At 42.9% G+C, this 13,757-nt stretch overlaps 1 long non-coding RNA gene across 2 annotated transcripts in view; it reads left to right on the top strand.

Annotated features, from left to right (window-relative positions):
* The window catches only part of LOC128453997 (uncharacterized), a 90,757-nt gene that overhangs the window by 75,229 nt on the left and 1,771 nt on the right, over positions 1-13,757 (top strand). Inside the window, exons 3-4 of one of the 2 annotated variants that reach the window (XR_008341576.1) lie at positions 3,683-3,767; positions 3,883-5,419. The exons of the other annotated variant lie outside the window; for it this stretch is intronic. This is a non-coding gene — a long non-coding RNA (uncharacterized LOC128453997). Of the gene's footprint in view, positions 1-3,682; positions 3,768-3,882; positions 5,420-13,757 lie in introns of those variants that run through there. 2 annotated transcript variants of the gene reach the window in all.

The raw sequence follows: 13,757 nt of genomic DNA, 5'->3' as shown, positions 1-13,757 counted from the left end.
TAAACATCAACACGGGCGAGAAGATGGATTTTGAAAATATCTTGGTCTGCAGGTGTGGCACGGGAGATAAAACACTTCTTGGTAAGACAGCTGAGCAGAGAGATTCATCAGCGGCGCAGTGGGTCTAAAACATTCACAGACCAGCTGGTGCGGCCTCACAGCTCCTGGCAACATGGAATTACACTTGAAATCTTACCATTGGTGCCTACTTGTGATTGTGTTTTCTTCTGACACAAACCTGCAGTGAAAAGTAATGGCGAAAGGAAGCAGTGTAAGGCCTTGACCCTCCCCACCAGGCCATGGCCTCGTGTACCCAGGGCCTCTGGGATGCAGGCCTGTTGATGTACTTGGTTAAATCAGAGTGGCAGGGCAGCCTGCGCTGACAGGGAGTGTTACTGGAGCACATTGCTCGCTGTGCCCAGCCATCCCACTCTCTCCCCTTCCCTCAACATGAGAGTCACTGATCAGCACCAAGTCAAAGTCTAATGCTTCTTCCCTTTTTTTTCCCAGTGCATCAATCACAGCTTTACTCTCACAGAGTGTGGAGCACACTCCAGGAGGGTTTTGTTTGTCTTCAATTAAATGATGATCTGTTCATCACATCATTTTTCAAGCTGGTTCATCATAATTAGTAACATGGTTTTTACTCATTATCAGAGAAGTGTTTGGAAATATAAATGAGAGCCCGACTGATGTGAATTTTTTAGGGCAGATATCGCTACAGATATCTGGGAGTAAAACATTTACAATACCAATATATTGACTGATATATACATTTCATATTTTAAACTGGCAACAAGATGTTGTTATCAAACCCCTTTAAGATCAAAAAATAATTGAGGTTGAATATTTTGCAATTTAACGACAATTTTTAATGTAACTCAACAAAAAACACAAATATCGGTGCATCTGTCGGGATTTAATACAAACAATACCTTTTTTCAATCTTTAAACATTATGTTTGGGGTTTTGGAAAAGAGTTATCCAAAGATAATAAGCAATAAGATAGTATATTAAATTATTTTGTGGGGGAAAATGTTTTATTTTGAAAGCTAAATCAAGCTGAATATATGATTTAGCCAGTTTACTGTTGAAAAATAATTGTTACTATTGAAAACAAAGTAGCCCAGAATAACATAAAATTAGAGAAAATCTACACTTATCTTATTATTGTATAGTTTTGGGAGTATGTACTGTGTATGACTCTGTTATAAAAAAATATATATATATATACATACAATAGTTGGTTGTATATGACTGAGTGGGAGTCGGATTGAAAACTTCACAATTGAAATGACACGGTTCCTGCAGGCGGTGCCACCAGCTTCACATTTGGCCGTATTTGTGGGTGGGCGTCCGGTTGCTGTCCAGTGGGAGTGGAACTGTGGAAGATGGTGTCGACCTCTGATGAAGCTCATCACTGGGAGGCGAACAGAGCTTCATGCAGGTTTTCTTCTTGTGCTGGGGGGAAATATTTCAGCCTCTTATCATAGTGACACAATATTGAGGGAATGAGATGCTAAACAACCGGCCTGGTCTAGAACTTAGGCCACTGCAGCGAAGATTCAGCCATGTTATATATGTTGTATAAACCAGGTGATGTACCAGCGCCCCCAGTAGTGGCACATGTGTGTGTGTAGCTCTGCTCAGCACAGCAGTGAAGTGCACAGGGGGATTGGACATGAAACAACGGGAGAAAGCTGGCCGGGGAAAAATTCTAGAAATGGAAAAAATCTATAGCCTGTGTTTTCAGTAAAGGCCGTAGACATTCATGCTTTGTTCACTAATTGAAAAACTTTGTGTTTGACCTTGCCAAACAAAAAGATTACACTTTTGATCGAGAAATATCTTAGACGACGGGAGAATGTTGTTCATTGCCATCCACAATAAAGGAATGTGAGTGGAAATACTTTGCAGCAGGGTCTTTTAGACTGTGTAGCCTTGATATATATATGAACTTTTGAAAAAGTCTGTATTGCAAAATTCTCCTGGACTAGAAGTCTGACGGTACTTACCATAGTTCATTGTAACCAAGTGGCAACCAACCGTGACGTCACCCACTGGTTTGTGGACTGATGTTTTAACACTTAAAATGTGCTTATAGAATTCATGATGTAAACATTTTTGCAGTTTCAACTAAAACGATTTTGTATATTAGCACTATAAGCTCTTCTATGAGCTTGAAGCTAGTCTCTTCTCTCTCTTACAGTGTCGAGCACAGTCATTCCAATCAGAGTCAGAGCTGCCGAGGACAAAGAAGGAAAGTCAGCTCACTGCCACCCGGCATGTCCACTGCCTGGACGGCCTCTGGACGATGGTAAATGGCCGTGAGCGTGGTCAGCCACATGATGAGTCAGGCTCATGCACTTTGAGAGTGAGTGGGCAGCAGTCGGGTCATCTCAGCAGAACTCAACTCAAATTAAAACTCTCAGCCATGTCTGCAGATCTCACTCCTTTGACTCTTCAACCCGATAGTTTTTATTTACGTGTCTCTACCAACAGCCAAGTGTTATCTAAAAGTTCTGTTAGTGTCGTCCATCTTTATCTACATGGCCGTTGCTTAAATGAAGGAAGGCAGGGTTATGGCCTATACTGCAGCCTGCCCCCAGGGGGCGATCAGGATGTTTTCGCTTGACTTTTGGCGAGCTGTCATGTCGTCCATCTTTAAATAAAGTCGGTGATGTCAGTTTTGTTGGAGATTACAAATGTCAAACAATAAAGGGGACACATGTTTGGAGCATGAACCTGAAAAAAGCCATATTGGTTTAATGTTGTTATTTTTTAACTGGTCAGCTCGAGAATAATCCTTAAATAAATCAAGATCAAATCAATCATCCAGAACCCGGTCTTATTGATAAACATGATTCATACTAAAATGTGTGAATTCTATGTCTGTATGAGTGTGTATCTATTTAATTTAGCTGAAATTCATCTGAAAACCCGTTCATTCGATCAGCTTGGCTGGTGTGCTGCCGTGAGCCTCAGGGAGAGCAGTGGTGTGATTGGGACAGTGTGTTGATACATTTTGATTAAACCGGCAAAGAGAACTGTACTGCAGCTGAACCTCCAACCACCTTTGGTGTGGATACGTGTTAGACAGAGGCCCACCGATGTGTACGTGCTCTGTATTTTCTGCTTAATTTAAAACCCCTTTACGCAGCGAGAGCGAGAGAGAGAGAGAGAGAGAACGCGAAATCATTGAGGTGTGAAGTTGTTTCAGTGGGCGAATCTCAAGATAGCCGCAACCAGCAAAACCAGAGGCCGAGCAAACGACCCATTCCTAACAGGCTTGTTTAGAACGGGCTCTGCACTCGTCAATACTAAATCTCCTTCGGTGAGAACGTGCCTCATCCTCTCCCTCCCTCCCTCCCTCCCCTTGGCCACATGTACATGCATGCATATGGGGGCACTTGCTCACCCCTGGGCTCCAGGTTTAATTACTTCAAATGGAAAACGCTCTCCTTTGGGGCATCAATTTCACCCAGTGTCTGATGAGCAGAAATTACACGTCTAATGGAAGGGAATAGTTGAGCAAATCGAAGAAATGAAACGCGCTTCTTTTTTTAATCGTGTTTCCACCTTAAATTAGGTTTTAATTTAGACCACACTCACGCATTATGGAGTGCAGTGAGCTTTCTTTGGCACCTTTCCTGATTGCCTGTGGCTTTTCTTATTTCTGCAGGTCGCTTGCTGGATCCATTATTGGCTGACCGTAATTTCAAGCAAGATTCCGTGTGAGACAGGAACACAATGTCAGGGCAGCTTCAGTAAGTTTAAAAGCCGAACCACGGCTTGTGGAGAAACTCTTACTTAAAAAAAAACAAGAAGTGTAAGAAGTCGACTTGATGCTCTGTTTTCTGCCTCTGGAACAACGACCTGCAGACCAGGCAGAGCTGCCTTGCATGCCAGAAATATTTCCCCGCCTGTGGGAAAACATCTCACCGACCAGGCAGGATTCCCCTACATGGTGGAGATACTGCCCTTCTTCTGGCTGAAGAGCCTCCCTCTGTGCAGAATGACCTGCCAACGAGAGCAGCACTGCCCTGCTTATGGCTAAACCATCAGCCAGCCTATCCGCGCTCTGCCTCTCTCCCCACTCGACAGACTGGTTTTCCACAGGCACTTTCCAAGGCTTTGTTTAGTCAAAGGTGGAGTCATGTTCCTGCTGTGCAGTGAATTCTACGTCACCGACAGGCTGTTATGACAGAGCCGGGGCTTTTGGTCCGGTCAGCCGGGGCAATTTCCTGGCAAGCCGGCTGTTTCTTTTCTTTGTTGCCACATGGTTTTTCAATCAGGCAGTTTTCTGCTTTATACTGTGGACTGTGAGTGATGCTGCTGACACATGAGGTATGAGTGCAAACCTACAGGCCACCAGTCCCCTTCTGAAAATAAATCCATTAGATAAAAATGTGTATTTGGGTTTGCACCAAATGGTTCAGTGGTATCAGGGCTCTTAACATTCCATATCACAGTGTTTAAGAAGAGGAAAGAATTCCTGCATTCACCCCTTTGTCCGGGTCCTTCAGACAAACATACCAACAGGGATGAAAACACAACCTTCCTGGCAAAGGTAATAAATTAAACTATAACCAAAACAAAGAATTTACAGGCTATACATAGAATGAATTTAAAATGAAACCAAATTGTTGTATTAACGAAATGTATTTGGAATCACTAAATATATAAGTGGAGTGTAGGCTTTGAGAAATTCGTTTATTTCTACTATTACATCTTCCCTTATGCCTCAATCTTCACCATGATAATACCCCATGTAGTCCACTATTTGATCAGTAAACAGTGCCCCCTGCTGTGCAGAAATATTAGGCAGTCAAGTGAGATCATCTGCTTTTAGTGTAAACAACCACCATCAGTTCCACACACAAACACATGGCCGTGACTTTTTACAGGATTTTATTCTTCTCGCTCTCTCTTTGTTTTTCGGGGGAGGGGTGTGACAAACTGAGGAATGTTTTCTTTGCCTCCTCCGTCTGAAAACATGTCTGAGCTGCAGTGAAAGAGGGAAAAGAGAAAAGACAAGACACAGCTGCCAGAGTTAAAAATAAACAGATACTGAAGCAACGTGAATAGAGTCGGTGAGAGCTCTGGAGGCAGCTGACCCCGCGGCCCGGAGGTCGCAGAGCTGTGGTTGTGAGAAAGAGAAAGAGATGGGAAGAGCTGATCTGTGGAAAGTCTCGCCGAGTTTTGCAACTCCTGCACAAACATGTTTGATGGAAAAAGCTCCAGAATGGACAATTAAATTAAAAAAAAAGAAGATACAACGCGATTAAAATCAGCTCAAAATGTGCCGACATTGTTAAAATACACACATTCTATCATCAAAGACATTACACCAGTCCAATTTACATTAAACTGTATGTGACAACAAGCATTTATTCATTTATTTCATCATGTGCTCATCCCTTTTTAGGATTAAAAGAGACGAGTCCCAGCTCAGATTTAAAGATAAGTGTAAAAATGTCTTTATGTAGTTTTATTAGGATTCTGCTGCATCCCCCTTATGTGCTGGTTTAAAATAAACAAAGCTTTCATATCATCCATGAGGGACTGTTGGCAGCTGTCAAGATATTCCTCTGATAACACGAGCCAGAGAAACAAGGTAGATGAGCTGAGAGAACTGTGAAGAACGGTAAGAGCAGTAACTTCTCACCGGCCCCCAGCCCCCTGCTCTCACACTGCAGCCACAGCCAGGACGCTCACACACACACAGCCACTGTCCCAGCATCCCTGTGTGTGTGTGTGTGTGTGTGTGTGTGTGTGTGTGTGTGTGTGTGTGTGTGTGTGTGTGTGTGTGTGTGTGTGTGTGTGTGTGTGTGTGTGTGTGTGTGTGTGTGTGTGTGTGTGTGTGTGTGTGTGTGTGTGTGTGTGTGTAAACTGCATATGTCATGAATATCTTCCAGCTCAGTCTCTAGCTGCGACAGTAATGTGCTTCTCGTTGTGGGTTCTCTGCCCCAGTACACTTCAAATCAAGTTAAACAACAACCAGGAGGGTAAAGTGCTGACTTAGGCCAATAGGCCGTAGGTACGAACGTAGCCTCCGCACAGGGCCGAGCATTCAGAGTTGTGTGTGTGTCATGCTGCGATTACACTGCCTAAACACTAGTGGCAGTAGAGTTTCTATGCTGGAGTGGAGTGTCTTCCGGTTTCTGGTCCGCTTATTTAGAACTTACAACCACAGCGTCTCTGTTTACTTCAGAACAATGGTGAGTGGCTCGTGTAGGAGCTGATGGATGTTGAAGAGCAATTCCTTGTTCTTAAAGAATAACAATGACGAATAGAAAGAGCTTGTCCGTGTTCCTTCCTACAACTCAATTCAAAATGGCGGCGAGGCTGTCCTGACCCATCAGACCGGTTGTCATTTTTTAATACGAAGGAGTAAAACATTTATTATTTGGCTGTGGATGAAAACATGTTTAAACTGAAGGTCAGGATTTTAATCTTGACCCATACCACATTCCTCCATCTCATTGCGGGGGGGTTATCTGTTCAGTTGTTTCTATGCAATGATGCTTAAAAACAAACATTCGGATAGAGGTGAAAACTGATCCTCCTTGGTGGAGGTAAACATTCCAAGCGAAACAACAACTAGAAGGTTGAATTGCTGATTTAAAGTGGATTAAAGGTGTTTGCATGCGTGGGAGTCTTTAGTGTCGGACCTGTAGGGGGCAGAGGTGGATTCTGGGGTGGGGCCAGGGTGGCACTGGCCCCAGCTGAAATCTGATTGTCCCCTAAAGTGAACAAGGAGCAATTTTCAAAATAGATTAACTGATGTGTGGCTTTGTTGAAAGCTCTAGAGCTAACAGTCTACAAGGAATAACTTAAATGTGCTCCTTACAGAATCAGGAATTGTGCATGGATGTTGGCCCCTCTGTGTAAATTGTGGCCCCTTTATGGCCCCTGATTTACAATCAATCTTAGATCTGCCCAGGGGGTAAGCTGTCTTTATAATTAATTGGCTGTTGACGTAAAAAGGTCTAAACTGAAAGTCATGATTTTAACCTCCTTTTTACTCAAAATCCAATAGACGCTAAATCAAAAAGCTGTTTTAATAATTACATGAAGCACAGTAAATGTGAAGAGACAAGAGGGGGAAAAACAAGCTTTGACTTGGACGACTTTAGCACTGAGAAAATAACCAAAAGAGAAAAGAAGATTTGGGTTATGTTCATAAGTGGCAGCAACAGGAATAAGCCGGAGCAAAAGTTAATGTTATGTATTATGTGCTATTCACCTTTATTCATTATTCCTATTTCACAGTAAATTACATAACTCTGTGCATCCAATTTTACCTCCTCCACCTACAACAAACTACTTTGCGAGAGATAATATTCAAAGCTTAACCCTCAAAATAATTCACCATCGCAGAGGAATTCATCCTGTAATAAGGGATTATACTACAGCTTACTCTGCAGGCTCTTTTTTTTTTTAAAGCCACAAGCTTGAATGGCACAAAGTTCTCTGAAAGGAAGAATTAGCATGGCGGAAAATAAGCTGCGATAGAGAGATACTTTAACACTTCAATCATCCTCGTGCATGGTGATCATCGGGGCCCAGTTGTGCAGCGAGAGCCACAGAAGTATTGTTTTGTTTCCGCTTTACATAACTGCTCCCGGCTGGGTTCAGACAGCGGACAATGAAAAAAATGGTTCTTCAAAAAAACGTCCACCTCCCCCGCTGAAGATGTTTTCCGCTTCGGCTTCAACGTGAGAGTTTTTTATTTCTCTGTGTACCGACGGCGCCCGTTTGGCCAATTAACCTGCAACCCCCCCCCCCCCCCCCCCCCCCGCCTCGACCTGCCTCCACAATTTCCCCCCCCAGCACATTGAGAGAACCGCCGGCATTTTTTCAGAGATACTGTGTTTGCGGCGTGAATGCAGATGCTCCTCCAAACTAGGTGGTCAAGGGACAAAAGAAGAAATGCATTACTTTTGCCAATATAGCGTGCGGCGCGCTGCATGGAGAATTACCTGCAATAAATAAAAGAGCAGGCGGGAGAGGGGGAGATAAAGCAGGCGGGTAAAAATAGAGGGATGTGCCCACCATTTGCAGATTTGCTGTGTGAAATAGCTGGCCATTATCTGGCCGGCCAGGAAGGTTTAGCGCAGTATGAGGAATGCTAAGGTGCGTCCCGGGGTGTTATTAACAGATAAAGCTGTTGGTTCATTAAATGCATATGCAGTGTCATGCATTCACGTTGCCAGTATCGATCGTCGGGACATCTCCGCTCACCTCCCTGCTCACCGGACTTCTGACACACTACATCCATCACGCACACCTACCTCCACCATATTTATAGAATTTTAATTAGTTCTGAGCTCAAGCCAACATCATTAGCTTTTTTTTTTCTTTTTTTTTTCTCCCAGCAAACAGCCATGCGTGGTAATAATGCTTGTTCTCAGACAGAAGCAGTGGGTACTTAAATCAAGGACACAGCAAGACACACAGAGAGAGAGAGAGCGATAGAGAGAGAGAGAGAGGGAGAGAGAGAAAGCGCAGGACAAAAGGTTGACAGTTTAAAATGACAATGAAAAATGGGAGCAGTGACAGAAAAAAAACAGCCTCACATGTGGAATGCAGGCAGCAATGTCACCTTGGATAATTTCAGTATGATTAAATGAGAAGCTCCAGCCATTCCTCTGTATCTGAAAACAGTCAATACGCCTGAATCCCAAGTAGGTGAGTGTGAAGTTTTGGTCTCTGCAAAATCAAAGCCATGAAGTTTAGCCTTCAAACATGACCTATGTCAAAAAGTAGTACATTCTCTGAGGAAACTTGCGTCTAGAAAAGAAGTGCGGCTGCAGAAATCTGGATAACTACTTGAAGTATAGGCAGCTGGACTTCTATAAAAGAAACACTTGTATGCTCTTATCCAGGAGTCTGATCACATTCTGTTATCTGCGCACACTCTTCTTCAACTCCCCTCACACGGGAGTCGGTCCGAAATACAAACAATATGGTGATAAGCTCTCATCTTCCATTAGTGATAAGATGGAGGAGTCACATCCACACCAGCGCATCACAATGCAGCGGCGCCTCGGCAGCCATAAAGGAAAGTGGCTGTATGCTCAGCTGTTGAGATACTGTAATGTGATCAGTCAGCCTGGTGGAAGTGACAGAGAACGAGTTGAGTTGAGGAGTCAGAGACACTGTCAGTGAAGATAGATGATGATCACAAACCTGGATAACCCATGATGGAGCATCACGGCCACAAGGGGGGAAATAAAACTGAGATTTCCAGAGAGAAGTACGATTTAGGAGAAAAATATCATACTGTTACGAGAGAAAAAATGTAAACTAAATGTGTGATATTGTGGTATTGACGGCATAATATTACGAGAACAATTTTACTAAACTAAAGCCAACATGTAATTTTGGAGGGGGAATATCAGAAGATCAGCATCTCACTTGTGTTAAACTAAGGAAAGAAGAACCTCTTCACAAATAACTTATAATAAAATACTTAATCTTTTACGAAATTATATGTATAAGTGCTGTGTCTATTCCGAAAAAAGAACCACACAGACCTCTTTTGTGGAGGAGGACATATTTGTTGTTTAATTACAACTTAATTTTCATAATATTTCAGTTGTCATCTCAATCAATACTTTAAACTTGTAATATTATGACTTTCAACTCAATAACAACTTAATTGTCGTAACAGTGCGACAGAATTGTCTGAATCGCAGCTTTTCTTTTCCTCAACACAACCCTAATGCTCGTAATAACCACATTTGAATACATATTTAAAGAACCAAGGTGTTTTAAGTTTCCATGACATGAAACAACCTTGATCTGACTCGCTTGCATTTTACCAAGTTTGCTCTCCGCCGGTTGAGAGAGGCACTTTTCACCGGCCTCGCTGTAAATTCATTCTGATCTTGTGACTCGTGGACGTGACCCCCTGGTCTGTTGGGAGACCGAGCTTTCACTCACCGACGTACACACACACAGTATCGCACAATGCTCACTTAACGGTGACCTAATTAAGCCGGAGGGTATGTGTAATTACATGCAACCTTCATCTGCCCTCTTCTCTATTGTTGTGGCTACTTGCTGCCTATGGCCCGAGTCTCTATGTGCCGACGGTGCAGTCGCCCGCCGGGACTCGAGTTTTTCACTCCATTAGCTGTATGATTCCAGAGAGACATAACAATCATTTATTCTTTTCTAAAGAGTTATATTTAGGCTCCCATCCATTTAGTCTTCATGTATGTAAGATCGCTTTACCGCCTCTTCACTTCTGATTTTAATATAAAGATAAAATAATTATCCCGGTGAATAATTAAGCTGGCCTTGTGTTTTTCTTTTTCTTTTTGATGGGCGACATTTTCAAGAGTGACTCCTGTGAGACTGTGCTTGTGCATTATCTGCCATTCTCATTAAATAGTCTGGGATATAGTATTCTGGTATATGAAGGTATATAAGTGTGAGAGCAAGAGTGTGTTTCTTTTTTTTCTACCTGAAGCCTGAGAGCAGTGGAGCTCTGCACGGCTTTATCTATTTTCTGTTGGCAACAGCCTCGGCCATTAGTTTCCAGGTTATTAATGGAAAATGCTTTAGCTCATAAATATACTGCCCGCAACTGGGAATATATGTGATGTTCTCCACCATACAAGCCTGCAGCCATATTAATAGAAGCCGTTTCCACTGTAATGCTGCTGATAAACAAGCTTTATCTACTCGGTGAGGCAAAATGTCAGAATGACCATGTTACAAAATAGTTTTTTTAGCTATTGTAGGAAGTTTTGCCCACTGAATCAGATATAGATCATGAGTTTAGTTAAACATTAAGATTACGATTTTGATCAAGCTTTAAAGTGATCTTGTTGACTGACTTGCTTCTCTAACTATAAACTTTCTGTTTAGTTTGTTGCATTATCCTCTTCAAACCCACTTACCTGCTTGGTGGTTCGGTCACTCTAATAAATAAAACTAAACACAAACACACAGCACATCAGTTTCACTTCACATACATATCTCAAAGTGCTCAGAGATGCTTCAGATCCAAAGCTGAAATCAAACACAACAAATACATGGAGCATTCACCACTAGAAACATAAACGTATATATTTTAACACACTTTAAGTGTCAAAGTGGGAGTTAAGGTGACAATTGTATATTCTAGCGAAAAATATACAAGTGTGGAAGTGGTGGTGGTTGAATGATGATGAAAGCATTGCTCAGACATACAGTGTATTCTTTATTTTTCATGCTTCCTCTATCTCTAACTTGTAACACTGTTAAACATGCACCAAACATAAAAGCTGCGAATCTAATCACCGCCACAATCATTTAGGCTCCATTAATGCCTCCCCTGACAGGCTTAAATCAGGATGATGTGATCTATATGACTTAGAGAGGAGGTGGTGGAGGTCACTGATAACAAATGTTATCACACGAGCTGTCATCTGTAGCAGCAATTTGCTGTGGGCCCCGTTAGTAATTAATCACAGGCGCCTGGTGCCCGCGCTCACCCGGTGCGGGGGGGGGGACAGATGACCCTCCAGAGGTCAGACTCCCCAGGTGTTTGTCGGTCTGTGAGCCGCGTGTTTGCACGAGGCATCGGGGAAGTCCTCCGGTCAACACCAGTTAATCCGTATGCACATACTAAAGGAGTCACTGCCAGGAGTGCATTGAAATGTGTACCATATCAATGTGTTGAAAAAACATACTGCAGCTATTAAGGGCGAGAGCAGAAAACACAATAACATGTCTCCTTCTTTAATGAAAACATGACCGGATTATATTTAGAGCTCGACCAATTTGTTGGTTAGACAATAACAGTCAGCTGATCAGTCCAAATCAGTCACCACAGTTTGCCTAATTTGTTGCCCTTAATTCTTCATTTGTGTATTTTGAATTACTTTGTGCATTTGTTTTGAAAGGTTCTATATATTTTAATATTTTTTATCATTCCAACATATTGAAAATAGTGATACACCATTATTGGACATCTGGAAATGCTAAAAAATGACGGATTCATTGCACATAGTTTGAATCGCTGATGATGAGGCTTGGATTTGACCTCTTGGTGGAGAGGATGAAAGGTCAGACGAGAGGAGTGACTGCCAAGCGCACTTGCATCGATTTCTCCTCCTGCATCATTCCTTTACCTGCCAATCACGATAGATGGAGGGATTTCTTGGAATTCGGGCAGGCGATCAATGAGAGAGGAAGAAGGGGTAGTTCTGGTTAGTGGAAGAGCAGGAGAGGGAGGGTAAACTGATCTCGCCCTTTATTTAAAAGGAAAGGCTTAATGGGAAGTTCGTCAGGGACAGAATGTGGCTCGCGGCGAGCGGGGGAGCAGCAGGAGAACAGGGGATCCTGCTGCATGTAAACTAAACAGGTCAACGATGCCTGTTTGCTGAAGGGAGACGTGTGTTGTGACACGCGTGGCGACACGCTGACAGCTGTAAGCACGAAGGCCGTGTTCAGACTGACAAAAGCTCCGCGGTCGATTAGCTTAAAACACCAACGCTGTTTACCTTGTAATCATGGGGATGGAGGATAAGATCACTAATGTGGGACTGCTGGATTGTCTCTTATCCACTCACTGGATAAATGAATGCACTAAGTGTCAGAGAAGAGGGCCTGTGACAGGAATTGGTTATTGATACGTCAAGACATGTTGCCTTATGAGAGGTGAAATCTATAACCAGGTCCAGTCACCCTCGATTCATCTCTTCACGGATAACATGATGTCCGACAATCTTCACAGAAAACCCACACTTGGCTGTTTTCTCTTATCTTTGGACGGAGGCAGAATGGCCTTTTCCAATCTTTCTGCAACGCTAAGCTAACTGGCTTATTGCTGTAGCCTCATTGTGACTGGACAGATATGAAGGTGTGACATTAGTCTCCTTTATTTTCCCGTGAGACAGTGAGAAGTACAAATTCAATCAAGATTTGAAAGTGATTTACAAATGCCAAGTTGTCCAAGAGGAGCAAGGCGCCATTTTACCCTCTGCGCCCCCTTTCTTTTAGCATAGTCAAAGAATACAGTGGGAAAGTGGCAGGAAACTTCACAACGAGTAAGTGGGCGTGCAAAACTGAAAAACAATAAAGAATATAAATATCCCAGGATCAAATAGAGGAGCCATACAAGAAGAAGACGCAGATGAAGAAGTCAATCTGGAAAGCCAACGGGATTGGAGAACTTTTTGCGATAAGGGCCCACGCCTGAATGTTCGGGACATTATCCAGTTGTGAAAACACACTGACCCGGACAATCTCCTGCTGCGTTCTCCGGATGTGAAAGTCTGGAAACGACTTCTGGTTGCTCTCCTCTTCGGCTCCGGCTAACTCTGTCACATCTCGTCAAAAATAAAACCTATACTACTCCAGGGAATGTTGCCACAGACACCGGATTTAAAACTCCGGTGTACATCTGAATTACCTGCCTTAGAGGGGCTTATTCAGCATTGCACCAACTTGTGACAAAGGCTTTTGTAATGTAACAGATTCATTCATTTATATGTACAAGTCCTGCACTCGAGCTTTAAATAAACAACAAAGCAGTCGCAGGACTTCGACAGAGATTTGCTTCCGTGCAGTATTGGATTGTTTTTACGACCACTGTGGATACATTTATTCAAAGATAATGAAGTCGTGTTCTTATTTGCCCCCTTATACATGCAGTTTGTGCATTCTTTATGTATCTTACCCCACTGAGGCTTGCAGATGCAGATCCTCGGGGACTGATACACAGCTCTGCCGTGTTATCTGTAGAATACAGAATC

This window comes from Pleuronectes platessa, chromosome 13 (genome assembly GCF_947347685.1).
Source record: "Pleuronectes platessa chromosome 13, fPlePla1.1, whole genome shotgun sequence".
NCBI lineage: Eukaryota > Metazoa > Chordata > Actinopteri > Pleuronectiformes > Pleuronectidae > Pleuronectes > Pleuronectes platessa.
This window is presented reverse-complemented; position numbering and strand designations above follow the sequence as displayed.